The sequence below is a fragment of the Hesperophylax consimilis genome, chromosome 20, assembly GCF_061612785.1.
Source record: "Hesperophylax consimilis isolate HC1 chromosome 20, BYU_Hcon_1.0, whole genome shotgun sequence".
Classification (NCBI taxonomy): Eukaryota; Metazoa; Arthropoda; class Insecta; order Trichoptera; family Limnephilidae; genus Hesperophylax; species Hesperophylax consimilis.
Window position 1 is genome coordinate 30,786,470 of NC_142855.1, and position 17,598 is coordinate 30,804,067.

Here is a 17,598-nt window from a genome sequence, read left to right on the forward strand (position 1 = left end):
TTGTGTTGCAGAAGTCCTAACAAATTTATAGAAATTGATCTGCGAGATTCTTGAAAATTCCTTAAATTGATTGTTGCTACTGCCGCCATGTCTTTAAGCAAATTATGGAAACGTCCTGTTTTTTTTTTCATTTTATGTTTAATTGGACGCACACTCCTATGTCGTTTTTACCTTATTTTTTTGTCAATTGTGCGTCTCCTATTCAGTGTGTGCTAGCCCCATGCAACAATGTCTGGTGAATCCATCGTTTTTAAGATGGAGGAAGAATTTACTCTCGGTTGACAGTTGACATAAACAAGTGACAGCGGCATAGTCACTTCTATTGTCGTATTCTATTCTATTCCTATTCCAATTATAAACGACGATCTAAAATATTACGGATTACGGCACCGGCCTATTCTTATTCCTATTATAAACGGGCCTAAGCTTGTTCAGTTTGAGAGCAACTGAAAAACTGGCCCTGCGATAATCATGTTTTATTTTTTAAGTTCTACGCTTTTAATATTATGTTCGCAGCACTTGTTAAACTATGGAAAATTATATGGACGGTGAATTTTGTGTTTAGTACTTACTTGAAAAATATTTCTATTCTATGTCGCCATTATTGTCTATGCATAACCACAATATTATTGCTGACAAATGATTTGACAACTGCTAAAAGTCTTGTCCTGTTTTCAATTCCAAACTCTATTTCCACATTTTAACATACCTTACACTATTCCATCCACGTAGTTAAATCAATGCTTGCGATTGTTTATTTACATTAGAACTTACCAATTTTTATTGGTAAGTTCTAATGCGGATATATTTGATTGCTTGCAACTCCATTTATTATAACGGCCGTCTTCCCAAATTGAACTGAGCGTCCCTTGATTCTTATTTTAGACTAATACATGCTTAAACGTTCACCTTCGTGGTAAGCAATGCGATCTACACACAAACATTAATAAGTTCGGGAATCCATTTGCCAATATTAAAATTTGCTAACCGAGAAAAATTAATTCAATTTAACTGTCAATTTCGTGTATCTATTTTTAGATTTATATTTTCTGTTCACAAATTATGGATTGCCGATAATATAAAAGCGGAAACGGCAGATTCAGTCAATGGTATATGGTATAATGGTTTATAACGGCATAATAAAGTCAAGCTGATAACTTGAGGAATTGCTTTATTTAACTACAAAATCCATATTATTTTTTTTTTCTGTATTATGTTTTCTGTTACTTAAAAATACGTATTCAATTTTGAAAGCATTAAAATAATTATCAAAAGTAGGAACTGACTTTTTAGTTTTTAATAGTTTGTGGTCTATGGAAATGTCATTGTAACTTGTAAACGTTCCCATTGCGTGTGTCAACAATTTTTAATATTCAATATTTTGGTAAGCAACTTAAGCATTTTTTAAAATAAAAAAATTGCACTTAGTCTTTTTCTCTGTGATTTTATTTTTAATAACAAAAATGTCTAATGGTTTTTGAATAACCAAGTTTCTACAATATGACTTATGTTTCGTACTAAAAATATATTTCCTTAATAGTTTGCTTTCTTACTGATGTGATAAAGTTAACATGCTTGTTGTTGAGAATTTGAAATTCTGTTGCAGGTCTAATTTATTTTGAGCTGGGACCAACTACCATCATTGCATTAAATCAGAACGCTATCAACAAAGGCCATGGATCTTCCCAACCCAGAGAGTGTTACCATCAAGAAGGAACCAGGGTCCCAGGAAGAGGGTAGAGGTAAGATGCCGTATACAGATATAGATATCTACCTCCCGGATGTGAAGAAAGAATTTTTGCAGTATGCGGAGAGTACTCCGACAGACAGTAAGTAAATGTTCAACGTTGATTTTTTGAATTTTTAACAGACAAAATATATAGTTCTTGTTGACGACGTCCTTTCTCGTATTCTGTAAAATATATCTTTTCAGTTAACTGTCAAACTAAGCAGACTTATAATTTCATAGAACAATGAACCCATTCCTTCAGTTAAGACCTCCTATTATATGTAACATGTTAAAATATACATGAGTATTACAATACATTACAACATTATTTGATTGCCAATAAATTACCAAACTCCATACTGAAAGGGCTCAAGAATAATTGGTGTTCCCCTCTTGAATCATCTTAAACCTAAATATAAATTAGTCTATTTTCTAATATCGTGCTTCTACAAAGTTCTTCAATGTTATCGTTCATTGTTAATATTTTTCCTAAAATTTGTTTGAAAGAAAACGATATTAATACATTTTATTGTATTTTAAACGTCCAGATGGCTTTTTCACACGCACAACATATACTTTTATATATTTGATTCAAAAATTATACAATTGAAAATAAAATGCAAAAGAGTTACATAAAAACAGGAAACAGAAAAAATAATACATGTAACAGAAATCCACCAAATTAACGTTTATATTAATAAAAATTCATTCATTGTTTGAATATTTGTTTCCAAGACTGCGTAAAGGTTGTATTGGAAAAAAACCATAGTTGGACTGACATTAATACATGTGTTAAATGTTAATTCGTGTCTAGTCGTTCGTTTAGGTCTTGTATCGAATTTAGGGTTGAAAAATTTTAATAAAAAGTTAGGTTGTTTATTTTTCATCTGTTTGAATATTTAAAATATTCATTAACGATTTATTTTTTTATGAGCTTAAACGGGATATTAATATTTAAAATTTATGAGGCGTACATATTTTTTATTGCTTTCTGCATAATGAATACGAATTTTGCAGAAATGTGTTTTTTATTTTACTTTCTCGGAGAGGGATCACCATAATTTTGATAGTAATAAACTGTTCTTCTCGACATATCAATGTACATTTTTCCATGTTGCATTAATTTAGAGACTGTTACTATTAAAGCCGAACCAGAACTCCGAGAAGAAGCAATCAAAAAGATAAATAGTGACTTAGAAACATTGTCAAAATGGCTCAAACTAAATAAATTAAAACTAAATGTAAATAAGACAAAATACATGCATATAGGCAGAACAAATACGCATGAGGAACCAAAGGTTTCTATAAATGGAGAAATCATAAAAAAGTGGAAGAAATTAAATATCTAGGTGTTATTATAGACTCAAAATTGAACTTCTCAAAAAATGCAGACTATACAATTAAAAAAATTGCAAAAAAAATATCATTTCTTGGTAGAATCAGAAACAAAGTAAATAAAGAAACATGCCAGATAATATACAATACAATTATATCACCACACTTTAATTACTGTTCAAGTATTCTTTTTCACTGCAATAAAGAGAAAATGAAAAAAATGCAAATACTGCAAAATAAAGCAATGCGAATAATACTTAAGCGCAACATATACACACGGATAAGAGACATGTTAAAGGAGCTGAATATTTTGACGGTGAAGCACACTGTGTATTTGAATGTACTTATTTTTATACATAAAATTAACTTAGGGATGATGTCTAAGGAACTGAAAAGAAAAATAAATTACAATAACGAGATACACGGACACGGGACGAGAAATTCTAAGCAAATTAGATTGCCAACAAGAAAAAAAACAATCACCCAAAAATCTCTGATGTACCAGGCCGTTCAACTCTATAACAAAATCCCGAAGGAAATTGCTGTGATAGAAAATATTAATAAGTTCAAAAATTAATTAAGAAAATATGTCTATCTAAATTATTAATGTTTCTTTTTTTGTGACTTTATTGAAATATTTAAAGAAAGATTATGTTTGCCAAACAATGTACATGTTTATATGTTTATAAAACTATTAGCACACACGAAGATGTGAGCTAACTTAAGATTAATAAATAAAAATAAAAAGAAATTAGAGGTGTAAATCCTTATACGGATATCGATATACACTTCCCGGATGTTAAATCCTTATACGGATATCGATATACACTTCCCGGATGTTAAAAACGAATGCTTAAAGCGCTCTGAAATGAATTCTCAGGCAGCAGGTAAAGCCGTGTTCATTGTTGGTAAAATTAACAATTCATTATCACGTTTTTTTTTACTGTACCTACGTACACATAATTTATCTTTTTTCAGTAATCTTTTTCAGATGTATTCCTGAAAAATCTTCATGGGAAGAAAAAAAACTCTTGTCCTTATTGTAACTATTCCTGCTCTCGTAAGTCATATTTTGAAGTGCACTTGCGCACCCATACCGGAGAAAAACCTTTTTCATGTTCCAACTGCTACTATTCATGTTCTACAAAGGGAAGTCTAAAAATGCACATGTTTACCCACAGTGGAGAAAAACCTTTTTTATGTTCTGAGTGTAATTATTCATGTTCTACCAAAGGATATCTAAAATATCACATAATTTCACACAGTGGGAAAAACTTTTTACATGTCCCGATAGCAACTATTCATATACAAGGAAGATAAATCTAATAAAACATATGATTACGCACAGTGGAGAAAACAGTTCTCCTGTTCCGAGTGTCATTTTTCATGTTTTACCAGGGGACATATAAATTTTCATATGTTAAACAGTGTAAAAAAACCTCTTTCGTAACCGGATTGTAATTATTCATGTTCTGCAAATGTAAATCTAAAAATTCATATGTTTACTCACAGTGGAATAAAACGTTTTTCATGTATCAACTGCAACTATTCATTTTCAACGAAGGGAAATCTAAAAACCATATTCTTACCCAAAGCAGAGAGGCGTTTTCATGTCCCGAATGTAATTATTTATGTTCTACATAGGGAAATCTAAAAAATAATATTTTTACCAACAGTAGAAAAAAACTTTTTCATGTACCGAGGGTAATTATTAATTTTCTACCATAAAACATCTAAAAAATCACATGTTTCAACACATAGGTACATTTATTTACAGAATTCAAAAATAATAAATCAAGCCTTCTCTTCAAGCGGCAAGAGAAAGAAACTTAACTTACCTACAATGAAGGGAAAGAACTTAACAAAAATAAGAAATACAAAAGATAATTAACAAATAAATTCCACATAGGCATTCCACAGTACGTTGGTATACCTTGGATATAGATAATATTTCGTATATATATACAATATATTTACAATATAATTCCCCGAGCGACTTTACCTTTACCTATGTACACGCACTGACTACCTGAACATATCCTGATGGACCACGCCTGATCATTCCTGGTCTGACTGAGATTCAGATGCGGACGAATTAGTAACGAGCTGTGGGTATTTCCTAATGTCCTGACCTTTCTCCCAAAAATATTATTTTGTACACATGCGTACTCATTTTTATTTTGGAGAAAAGCCCTTTTTATGTCCTAATTGTAACTATTCAAGTTCTCAAAAGGTACTTTTAAAACGACACATGCGTACCCATGCCAGTGAAAAACCTTTTTCGTGATCTAACTGTAACTATTCAAGTTTTCGAGAGATAACTTTAAAATTTCTCATGTTCACGCATACAGGACAAAGGCCCTATTTGTGTCTTGAATTCAACCATTCATTTTCTTGGAAGGAAAATTTAAAACGTCACATGTTTACCCATACTGCGGAAAAGCCTTTTTCGTGTCCCAACTGCAATTATTATTTTTCTCAAAAGGGAGATTTTAAACGTCACGTGCTTACGTTGGAAAAAACTGTTTTTATGTCTGGACTGAAGCCATTCATGTTCTGAGAAGAGATTTTGGAATTACCATTAGGTCTCGGATATTAAATAAACCCCTTTCGTCTTCTTACTATAAATATTCATATTTTCATTATTTTTTTTATTTTTTTTTTTTAATTTAGGAAGCAGTCGTACAGTAAAAAATTATAACAATACACATTCATATGTTCTAGACCAATTAAGTTCCATTGAGTTAAATGTTGATTTAGTATTTTTTTACCTACACAACATATTAAATTGCAAAAAAATTAACATAAAATTAAAAACAAATAGAACTTTATTTCAACATTACGTGTATTTTCAAATATCCCACGCTCACATTGCTACCCACACTAGATAAACCTTATTCATGTTTCTACTGCAGATGTTTATATTCTCGAAAGAGAACTTTATATTGTCAATTGCTCATCTATGGGAGAAAATTCTTTTTCACTATCCAACTGCAGCTATTAGTCTTCCCTAAAAAGAATTATAGAGTGAATTTGAGGTTAGATGTTGAGTAGTGGCGGTTAACATCGACTAAAACCTTTAAGCTAGTCTGTTCTGAAAAGGAGAATATTTAATAGCAGACTCTTAACCCTAATCGATTTTATAGGTATATAAAGCCTTAACATACGTCTCAGAGGCGTACACATGTAAATGACAGCCTGTAGCCCAAAATATACCTACTTGTGCCCTATTTTTCGAAGGAAAGTGAAGGTTAGTATATAAATTAATAATAAAACACAGTTTTCGGGAAGCTCCCGTTGGCCACTGGGTTCGCTAAACAGCACGAGCCGCTAACTTCAACCGTTAGAAAGAGAAAGAGAATTTTAGATTGTGTGTTCGCCTCGCAGGCGTAGATAAGGCTTCTAGTGTTAAGATTTTCGTACAAATTTAAATCATATTGTCTAGATTCATTTTTCACAATAGGAAAAAAGTTTTCAATTTGTTTCAATATATCTTTTTATTGGAATTCCACCACAAATTGTATCAAAATAGAAATATGAAGTGAATATTCGTAAAATTTATTTTATAATATCATTTGTTGTTTTACAACCTGTATTTCTTATATTATGGTTTATGCATTATGATTTAAATTATACCATGTACAAGTCAGCATGCGTAACTATTGTTGTTCCTCTACTCAGGGCCAGCCCTAAGCGAAGTAGCGCGTGGCGCAAGTAAAATTTTAGGGCTCCTTGTCAAAACCAGTCGATGAACATGACAAATGCTCAAAACAACACTTGTAGTGAGCCGTTCTCTAGGAGAACTTTTCTTCCACTACGATTGTAGTTGGCCGTCTCCTTGGGGTTAAATTGACAATATTACAGTAATTTGCACATTATCACTATTTTGTCGGCTGAAACAAAAATATAATTTTGGATTTTTTATTTTTACATTTTGTGCCTACATACTGTGTGAATCAAATTCAACAATGGTAAGTTTTTAGATTCTCACGGCCAAAAGCATTTTTGTTGTTTGTTTTTGGGGTGTTATGCCGTGTTGCGCTAACTCCTTTTTAAGCCGACGTTTCGGACAGCGTTGCAGTGTCCATCATCAGGGCAGATCCGGTAGATCCCATCTTCGGATCTACCGGATCTGCCCTGATGATGGACACTGCAACGCTGTCCGAAACGTCGGCTAAAGAAGGAGTTAGCGCATTACGGCATAACACCCCAAAAACAAACAACAAAAATTCAACAATATTTTTTATTTATATATGTGTTTTAACAGTCATTTTCTACACTATTTACGAGTAGAATTTTTTAAATATTGTTATATATGTATGTAAAACCCTTAATAGGCATAAAATAAAATAAATAAATAAATACTCAAACTACAAAAGTAGACGAGCTTTCAACTTTCGTCGTTCAACTTAACCCTCCGCCAGGCGCACCTATGGGCGAACCGAAATCGGGCGCACCCGGCCTGAGAGGCCACCCATATATTTTTAGGCCCCATCTTTCACTATATTAATTATATTACAAAATACTTGTCCTGTAGTCTTTACTAGGATCTATAGAAAGGAATTAAACCAAATATAACACAGAATAACTCGTTTATTAAACATTACCAACCATAAGCTAAAATAATCAAACTTACCTAATCATTTTTCGAAAACAGTGTTCAAAATAATTGGTCAAACCGAGCTCCATAAAAGTAATAAAAGTTTTAAAGTAAGAAAAATGTATAGGTTAGGTAGGTGGTAGTCTCTACTGACTGCAGCCTTAGCCAGAAACGGACGATTAGGTTCCCAAATCAGCAGCCGAAAAACAAGTTTGGCCCATCGCGTTTACGTGGAGTAAACAGATCAGTTGATAACAACCTAAACATTCGTAATTCGTCATCCTCCTAAATCCTAATTCAAACACGCATATTCCACACTTTTGCCTTTTGGAAGGTGTTGTAGGGGATGTGGGTTTTTTTTTTCTCGTAAGGAAAAAACCTTTTCAAGCGAATTTTCAACTGAATCGGCATTCCACTTGTATTCAGACTTCACCGAGCTAGTTGTCCGATATCGCTCTCATCGCCTAAATCTTCAACCAAAGCTGGATCTTCAGAAGCATCATCATCGAGAAAAAACTTCACCATATCATCAACCATAAAATGCCAGAAAAGAGAAAAAATGAAATTATAATTCAATCGGGCGCACCCTGCCTGAAAGGCCAGGGTCCAATACAGCACTTATTTCTCAAGATACTTATAAATTTCATACAGAACAGGTACAATTGAGTATAATGAACAACTGCACATAAAAATATCCTTAAAAAACTCAAAATTCAATACCTTCAAAATTGTGACGCAATCGGGTGCAGGCGGCCTGTGAAGCCAGGGAAGGTGTAAGTGAGCTGCGTAAAGACCGACGACTGACTAAAGACGGGCGCCGTGTGAGGTTCCTAAAGTTAGGCGAGTAAAATGAGGGAAGAGGCGGGGGGCCGCCTTTGAGAATTGGAGAGGGAAAAAATGTCTTCCGCTGGCTTCTGAGGCCAGCTGCGCCCGACGGAGGGTTAAAAATGATCAACTCTGTTGAAAGGCTGATCACACTACTTGTCGATTAGCTTTCAAGTGTCATTCAACTTCGACTTGATCAACTAAAATCGCTCTGTGTGAAAGGAGTATTACGGAATGCAGAAAGCTAAGATATATACTGAGATATATGTATTTTTGATCGATTCTTTTTGGTATTTACTGTTTGACAATGCAACAGTAATTTTGTGATTAAATATTTACGCGGAGTTAATCGATATTTTACCGAATTTTTTAAAACATATGCTTTATTATATTTATTAGTCCTAACAATTTATTGGTCTGCGGCATTCTTGTATATTTCTGGAATTGATGGTTGTCTACTGCCGCCATGTCTTTAAACAAATTATGCAAATGTACTGTTTTCTTCCTTTCATGATTAATTGGACGCACACTCCAACGTCATTTTTGCCTTATTTTTTCTTCAACTGTGCGTCTCCTATTGCAGCTAGCTAGCCCCAGAATTGACATAAAACATTCCACATGCAACAATGTCTGGTGGTGCACAAATCGTTCGTTCGCAATTGTGTGGGGTTGGTTGCGGTAAGTGCGATAAAGACTTAGACAAAACAAAAACGAATTGAATTTGCCTTAGTGTTTGCAAGAGGAAATGAGTGGGAATTGCCAAAGACTTACCCTGGTCTCGTCCTCTGTAACCGCTGGTTCCTTTATTTACACTTATCAGCTTGCATACAATTAAGGGCAATTCCCTTTAAAAATTCGCTCACTCAACACGAAACAAAACAGTGACATTCACTGTGGCGGGTAAAAACGTTTCACTGGACGATGTGTGCTCCAAAACAATCTCAGCCGAATTCAACATATGCGGGTATTCACAAGATGACACGAATGTTCGCAGACCAAGATGCAACGATAACAATGTTACTTGTCTTTTGGCCAGGGTCAAGGAAAGGGGACAAGGGGCAAAGGGGGGGTGAAGGGTACACATTTTAAGGCTATTCAATTTTAAAACCTCACGCGTAACTAATGTCTGATGAATCCATCGTTTCAATATTTATTTATCTAAAACAATTTTAGTCATTGTTCTTACGTAACATTTGTTGGCATATGTTTGATTTAAAATGGCAACACTTGAAGTTCATTATGTACTTGATTTTTTTTCTTAATTCTGTAATATCTATGGATGAATCTCCGCCGGCTTGCTGTCACTTTTTGGCGGTTTTAATATTTTGCTTTACTCGTTTCGTTGATCTGAACAACTTGAACTACAACATCCATCTTTCTCCCAAGAAATCCCTCAATCACCAGATCCTTACGTAAAAGCATGGATTCCACCACAATCAAGTTAGAACCAGGCACAAGTGCTGAAGAGAGAGTTCCTGTGATACTTGTGGAAATGCATATGGATTATCGTTTTATCAAAAAAGAATGTCCGGAATCCAGTTCTGAAAGCAATTCAGGTATTTCTATTTTTTGTACATAACTGTTACACCGATGCAAAATAGATCGGAAATATAAAATTTTATTTATTTATTTATTTATCTTAAGTTAGCTCACATCTATTCCTAAGGTATGTTTACATGCGATCATACGGAATATATCCGAAATTCATGCATCACGTGGAACTGCTAAAGGAGACAAATTACCAAAGCCTGGAGACTAGGCGTAATGCCGGACTCATGGTATTTGAATTAAAGTTACTAAAAAACCTTATCGATTGCCCATATCTCCTGTCATGCTGTGGATTATTCGTTCCTGATAAATACTGTCGAAATCGTAGCCACGACCTATTCTGTATACCGCAGGGTCGGACAGATGTCATTGCCCGACATAGCATGACAAGAGGTATGACCTTACTAAATGCCCTACCAGCGGATATAGATGTGTTTAATATCACTATACCATGTTTTAAAAAATATATGTACATGTATTGTTAGTTTAAATAAAATTGTACCATAATTGGACTTACCTGTCTGTCGTACAATAATAAAAAAAAAAAAAAAAAAAAAATCTTCGTGTGTGCTAACAGTTTTGTAAACATATAAACATGTACATTGTTTGGCAAACATAATCTTTCTTTAAATATTTCAATAAAGTCACAAAAAAAAGAAACATTAATAATTGAGATAGACATATTTTCTTAATTAATTTTTGAACTTATTAATATTTTCTATCACAGCAATTTCCTTCGGGATTTTGTTATAGAGTTGAACGGCCTGGTACATCAGAGATTTTTGGGTGCTTGTTTTTTTTCTTGTTGGCAATCTAATTTGCTTAGAATTTCTCGTCCCGTGTCCGTGTATCTCGTTATTGTAATTTATTTTTCTTTTCAGTGCCTTAGACATCATCCCTAAGTTAATTTTATGTATAAAAATAAGTACATTCAAATACACAGTTTGCTTCACCGTCAAAATATTCAGCTCCTTTAATATGTCTCTCATCCGTGTGTATATGTTGCGCTTAAGTATTATTCGCATTGCTTTATTTTGCAGTATTTGCATTTTTTTCATTTTCTCTTTATTGCAGAGAAAAAGAATACTTGAACAGTAATTAAAGTGTGGTGATATAATTGTATTGTATATTATCTGGCATGTTTCTTTATTTACGTTGTTTCTGATTCTACCAAAAAAAGATATTTTTTTTGCAATTTTTTTAATTGTATAGTCTGCATTTTTTGAGAAGTTCAATTTTGAGTCTATAATAACACCTAGATATTTAATTTCTTCCACTTTTTTTATGATTTCTCCATTTATAGAAACCTTTGGTTCCTCATGCGTATTTGTTCTGCCTATATGCATGTATTTTGTCTTATTTACATTTAGTTTTAATTTATTTAGTTTGAGCCATTTTGACAATGTTTCTAAGTCACTATTTATCTTTTTGATTGCTTTCTCATAATTATCTTCTGCAATATAAATTAGTGCGTCGTCTGCAAACAGTCTTATTTTGCAATGTTTTAATATTTTTACCATATCATTTATGTAGAGTATAAACAACATCGGACCCAATACAGATCCTTGCGGTACACCCAGCTTAATTTCAATCGGATTTGATATATTGTTTCTTATCTTTGTTGTTTGTTGTCTGTTGCTTAAGTAGTTTTTAAACCATTCCAGTTCTTTCCCTTTTATTCCATATTTTTTTAATTTTTTAATAAATCTTTTTCTATCTATTTTTTCAAAAGCTCTCTGATTAAAAACTAAACTACAGGTTTTTGCTTGGCTATAAGAACATGCTCACACTTACATATCGACTCTACATAATAAGCTACGAGTAAAAGAAGATAATGTTGGTATTTCTTATTCGAAGTATGATACAGTTTAATATGACTGAAGGAGATAGGGCCCCATTAGCTTATTTGGAAGAGCTGCGCCCCGGCAAGCGAGGGTCCTGGGTTCAAGCCCTATAGGCCTATCCGCACACAACAGTGCCGGCACGTGACCGTCAGTTCCGTACCGTACAGTACCGTGACGTGCTATTCGTACACGTCAGTACCGACACGGCACGACACGGCGACGCGCAGTGAATGGCGCAGTGATTAGTAGGTACTCTACACAGCAGTGTCATGTGCTAAAATGCCTCGATATTCAAGATCACAATTAGCAGCGATTGCTTTAATATTAGATGAAGACGAAGAAATTAATGTGAGAAGAAGGCATTGGGTTCATAATGCGTGGAGGAAAAGAGAAGAAGAAGGAGAGTTCGCTACCCTATATAAACATCTGATAGATGATGAATCAAAGTTTTTCGAGTATTTCAGAATGTCAAAACATTGTTTCGACATACTTTTATCTAAACTTACTGAAAAGTTAAGAAAACATGATACTCATTGGAGAAAAGCTATACCACCAAGGGAACGTCTAGCAGTCTGTTTAAGGTATGTGTCAATAAAACATCAAATTATGATCAAATTATTTTATTTTACTTTTTCAAACTTCTTTTCTTATTTTAAAATTATTATTTTTCAAAATTATTACTATTTTCATTATTTTATTTTAACTTAGATATTGTAACACAACAGTTTCATAGGTATTGGCGCTTCCATGATCTTCAACAGTTTCATAGTTCGCGTTGTTCGTATTGACGCTTCCATGATCTTCCAAGTTAGTCACGTTAGACCTATTTTGGCTTGTAATGGTGCTTGATTGATGCGCAAGCCTTGGGAATTTGCTCCTCAATAGTTTTGCTTCGTACTTTTGGACAATCGCAAACATTTCAGATTTAGCATCAAATAAATCACAAGGGTGCAATTCTTTTAATGTCGGAGCAAGAGATGCCAAAAATACGTCAACCGGATGCTCATTTTGGCGAATCAGATAATCAATCACTTCTGATGAAGCTGTTCTTGCCGAATCTTTATGATTCGCCCTGCGTCCTCTGGATCCTCGACTTCCTGATGATGATGGCCGATATTGATTCGTTAATGAAGCTTGTGAATGTTGAGAGGCTGGTGATGGAGTCGGCGTGTATGTTAGCGAATCAGTGTGATGGGATTCAGGAGCGGGCGAAACTGTATGTGTCGGCAGTGGAACTTCTGGAATACTTGATTCATCGTTTTGTGTTTCATCGTCTTCATCATTGACATTTTCAATGCTATTTCGGTCGTCAAAAAATTTTACCAAAAAACTTAATTGCTCATGGTATTTATACGGCTTTGTTGCCTTGCTACCTTGACCACTTTTAGTTATATTCTTTTGAATATTTTTCCTAAAGTTGTCTCTTATGTTGGACCATCTTGATTTACATATTGCACCTGAAACAAAAATACCCATTTAATAAATACAAACATACCAAAATAATTTTATATAACATAATTTATTCTATTAAAATACCTACCTACTCTTAAAAAAAATCCTATAATTTATAATTTTATATTAACCCTGATCTATGTATTTCTTTTATTTCAGATTTTTGGCCACAGGAGACTCATATAAAACAATATCATTCAGTTTCCGTTTAGGACATACTACAGTACATGAAATTGTTAATGAAACCTGCAAAACAATAGTGGAAACTTTAATGGAAGAAATGTTACCAAGACCAACAACAGAGATGTGGCTATCCATTGCTAATGACTTTTATACTAACTGGAATTTTCCTAATTGCTTGGGAGCATTAGATGGAAAACACGTCACTATACAGGCTCCTGCCAATAGCGGCTCCATGTTTTTTAACTACAAGAAAACCTTTTCAATCGTCTTGTTAGCACTTGTAGATGCTCGTTACAATTTTATTGCTGTCAGTGTGGGTTCATATGGTAAGAACAGTGATGGCGGCATATTTGCAAAAAGCAATTTAGGCAAGGCATTGGAAAGAGGTACTTTATCTGTACCAACAGATGCACCATTACCAGGCACAGATACACCAACTCACTATGTAATTCTCGGAGATGAGGCATTTCCATTAAAACCTTATTTGATGCGACCCTATCCAGGACGAAATTTGGATGTATCTAAAAAGATATTTAATTATCGTTTATCGCGAGGCAGAAGAGTCGTAGAGAATGCCTTTGGGTTACTGGCTCAAAAATTTCGGATATATTTTAGACCAATTCAAGCTAAGCCAGAAAATGTAGACCAAATGATACTATCAACAATAATCCTACATAATTTTATAAAGAAACATGTCAATGATACATATTCACATGAAATCAGAAATGTACAAGAGGCAAATGAAAGTAGAGATATACTTCGCCATCTCCCTTTTCAGGGTGGAAATGCCACAACCGAAGCTTTCATGACCAGAGAAGTATTTAAAAACTACTTAAACGCTGAATCAGGATGGCTAGATGGTCAAGAGACGAGAATATAATTAAATTAGTACTTCGAACCTGCCTAGTAGATGATTATTTGATTCATTTAATTTTTGTACACAGACAGACATACAGACAAAGTTACTTTTGCAGTTATAATATTATTAGTATGAATAAATACATAACATATAGAATACATAATTATCTTTTATTTTTCAGTCCTATTTTTACATTTAAATAATTTCCTCAAACTACACTCAAAAACAACACCAATGCCTAGCTTCGTAAATAAAATAGATAGATAGGTATACATACCGCTTACGCCCAATTGTAGCCCAATATTGTTCCACATATTTGATTTAAAATTAAGGTCCATGTATTTTCTATGTGAAAGGTCATAAATTGCAGGATGTACACGGACCAATTCAATCAACTGTTCGTCGTCCATCTTGAAATACTGCGACCGTGTCAGTGAAAATATTGTCCGCTAGAAATTCACGTCCCGTCACGGCGAGCGTCGGCGCAGCACTGACATCACTGAACGTCACTGTCACTGACGAGTACGGATAGTGCCGTACTAAATGTATGCCACAATATCATTTTTCACTGACACTGATGGATACGTCACGTGTCGTCACGTGTCGGCACTGTGCCGGCACTGTTGTGTGCGGATAGGCCTTATATGTGTATCTTTTTTTGATTTTCAGTTTCAACATTTCCTTTAAGAATCTCTAATATTGTCTTCAATAATTACATATTACAATTTGAGGTTTACTCATTTAGTTATTCTAAAAAAATAAAACACAAAAGATGTTAAACAAGTCACCGTGATTATTCAATCTAAATGTGGATAATTGTATTCAAGAATTGAAAGAGGTGGCCGCGAATTTGAGTAATCTGAAAGCATGTTGCCTGGTGTAAGCTGATGATGCGGTCTCTCGTATCTAGGATGTGTATGTATGAAGAATGAGTTTATGATGATTATAAATATGTCAAAAGTAATGATCTTTAAACGAGGGTGTACGAAAACAGTGTGCAGTATAGTTGTGAATGAGGAATACTTGGAGCAGGTAGTTGAGGATATGTATTTAGCAAGGATGTTAACGAGAGATTGGGTGGCTGACAGAGATATTGAAAGAAGGGTAAATGCAGGTAACTCCATAAATTAAGGACTGAACGCAGTTGGCGCTAGCAAAAAACTGTTGGAAGAAGCGAAGTTAGCAGTCCACAATGGATTGCTGGTACCTATCCTGATGTATGGAAGTGAGGCATGGAACTAGCAGAGAAAGGATGATGGTAGATTTAATTCTGTTGAATTGAGATCCCCGGGGCGTATGTGTGGTAAAACTATGTATGATCGTGTGAAAAAAGTGAAGATCCGCAAAGAGTGTAAGGCAGATGTAAGCGTAAAGAAAGGGACGCTTAGATGGTTTAGGCATGTAGAGTGAATGAGCGAAGAAAATTTGTTATGAGAATATTGATGATAGTGCGAATGGTAGCATAAGTCGGGGACGCCCGAGGAAGACATGTCACGATCAAATGAACCAGTTACTCGAGTCGTGCCATCTCAAGAGTCAGAATTATTGAAGAGTATGTATGAATGTGAATTAGGCAAGAAGAGTGTGCCAACACCGAGTTTTTTTAATGGTCCGTCCTCTGTCGGCGTGATGGTTAGTTAGTCTTCTTCTCGCAGAATAACTTTATTTGTTGATAAAACCTGTATAAGATGATGCAATTGCATTTATTTAAATCCCCTCAACCATTTGGTCGTTTCTTTGTATTATTTGATCTTGCATTTTTACATATTCAAATTTCACTTCATGTGATTTTTAGTCAATTATGAAATACATTTTTAATCATAATTTTTTTCCGTATTAAGTAACTCCTTTACGACCTTTAAAACGCTTCTCACAATTAAAATGTCATTTGATATAGTGTTAACTCGGAGAGGGGCGACCGTAATTTTGAATGTTATACACTTTTATTCTCAGCATATCACTATTCGTATTGTTTCGTTTCTCCAGGTGATATTGAAACTGTTACCATCAAGGCAGAATCAGGACCCCGAGAAGAAGTAAGAGCCTGTATGCCTTATACAGATATTGACATAGACCTCCCAGATGTTAAAAAAGAATGCTTAGAGCACTCCGAAAAGATTACCAAGATCGCAGGTAGTCAGAATATTTATCCTTTTTTTACAAAATTAAATTTTATTGATTCTGTTGTTGCCTTTCACCAGGGCATCAAAAAAAAATATTTTTTTTTTTTGCACTGAGTTCACTAGTTAAATAATTGATTAAAGCGTTGGCGGTAAGTAAAATGTAATTAAGGAGTGGTAAGGTCCTCGACCAGAATATAAATAATTTGTTGTGTTTTCACATTGAATTTATATAAAATAATTCTACATGTAACACATTCCAGAGCCATGAAATTTTTGTCGTTGTTAATTTAACATTGTAAAACCCGCTAAACAGTCAAAGAAATTTTTGAGCAGGCTCAAGTAAACAATTTATGCTCTTCCAATGCTTTTATGGTTTTACTGTATCTGCTTACATTTAATATATGTTTATAAGCTTTATGCATAATCTTTTTCAGGCGGCTTCCGGAAGACAGGTCCTGGAAAAAAACAACACCATTGTCCTCATTGCAACTATTCCTGCAATTACGAATCAGCATTAGAACGACATTTGCGCTCCCATACTCGAGCAAAACCTTTTTCATGTTCCTACTGTACTTTTTCTGGTTCTACAAAGGGACAACTAAAAAGTCACATGTTTTCTCACAGTGTTGAAAAACCTATTCCATGTTCCGACTACCAGTATTCATTTTCTAGAAATAATCTTCTCAAAATTCACTTGTTTAAAGTTCACTCTAAGAACATTGCAGAAAAACCCTTTTCATGTCCTGACTGTAACTATTCATGCTATCGGAATAGTGATCTGAAAAGTCACATGATTAAACACAGTGGTGAAAAACCTTTTTCATGTACCGACTGTAAATATTCATGCTATCGGAAGACACATCTGAAAGAGCACATGTTTACCCACGGCGGGGAAAAACCTTTTTCATGTCTCGATTGTAACTATTCATGCTCTTCAAAGGGAAATCTTAAAAGTCATATGATTACCCACAGTGGTGAAAAACCTTTTTCTTGTCCCGACTGTAAATATTCATGCCATCGGAAGAGAGATCTAAAAAGGCACATGTTTAACCACGGTGGGGAAAAACCTTTTTCATGTCCCGATTGTAACTATTCATCCT

The 17,598-nt window shown here is 34.2% G+C and overlaps 1 long non-coding RNA gene across 1 annotated transcript; it reads left to right on the top strand.

Moving 5' to 3' along the window:
* The first annotated feature begins 686 nt into the window (after window positions 1-686).
* LOC149414537 (uncharacterized) lies at window positions 687-14,186 on the top strand. The gene is made up of 4 exons (XR_016304098.1): window positions 687-728; window positions 1,304-1,384; window positions 1,607-1,742; window positions 13,493-14,186. It is a non-coding gene; the product is annotated as an uncharacterized LOC149414537 (long non-coding RNA).
* Window positions 14,187-17,598: the final 3,412 nt, after the last annotated feature.